Genomic DNA, 1,104 nt, shown 5'->3' with positions numbered 1-1,104 from the left:
TTGCCGTGGCAGCGCTCAGATGTCCTTGGCTCTGATCAGGGGCCGGGATGGTTTTTCCCAGCGATGCTGGTGGGGTGCAGCTCTGCCGTGTTTGCGGTGCCCGCTGTGTGCTTGTCCTGCCAGCGGTGCCATCGCAGCCCCTGTGCCAGCGGCATCATTCCCAAAGCAGCCAGCGGGAGCTGACAGCGGGCAGGGCTGTGCCACAGCAGCTCCRGCTGCGGTGGTGGCACTCCGTGTCCTCAGGCAGCCCTGGTGAGTCAGGGGAGCTGTTGCTGCCCAGCGCTGCGCAAGTGAACCTGAATTAGGGAGCTGTAGCTCCCCTGTCTGCAGCCCATCGCGGGAAGCAGTAATTCGGATGGTTGCCTTTCCTTCTGCCGTGAAAATCTCGGGGCAGCAGCAGGCGGGTGCTGCTGGCACGGCTGCTCCCCTTGCTTTGCTACAGGCGCTTTCAGCTGCATTCAGAAGCGGGGGTGGCCACGGAGCGGTGGAACAGGGAGAGAAAATAGCGCCGAAAATAGCGAGCCTGAGGGTGCTCTGGGGTTTGTCAATGCAAAACGGGGCAAACAAAGTTTGTTGGCTGCTACTGAGCACCAGTGTCCCGGTGGAGATGCCCTTTCTCAAGCAGAGTTTAATGAGGGATTGTAATAATAGAAATTCCTGCAGGAAAGGAGAAAAACCTAAACAGGAGTCCACTGATGAAAGAAAAAAAACAGACACAAAAGCCAAACACACAGAAACCCCCTAACCAGAGCAAGCAACGGCTCTACAACACCCCCCCACACACACACACTCAACAGCAAGCAGAACCACCCACTCAAAATCCACATCAAGAAGCGCAGCTTCTCCTTGATGCCCACATCCCGCTGCCCAGTGAGCAGTGCCAGCCGCAGGCACAGGGTCAGGGTCAGGCAGCCAGGTCCTGCTGGCATTAACACATTCTATTCTCCCCAAGTCCCACAGTCTGATGGGCTGTGAAGGAAATTGCATGCCGAGGGATGATACAGCTTCCGAACGTGTTTAACACCAGACAAAATCAATATTCAACTAATTAGGGCTGCTGTCTGCTAACCACCCTGCTCACCCTACRTGGAACAGAGCTGTCCC

Source organism: Malurus melanocephalus, unplaced genomic scaffold, assembly GCF_030028575.1.
Source record: "Malurus melanocephalus ecotype Western Australia unplaced genomic scaffold, MMel_1.1 scaffold_30, whole genome shotgun sequence".
In the NCBI taxonomy this organism is placed as follows: domain Eukaryota; kingdom Metazoa; phylum Chordata; class Aves; order Passeriformes; family Maluridae; genus Malurus; species Malurus melanocephalus.
This window is presented reverse-complemented; position numbering follows the sequence as displayed.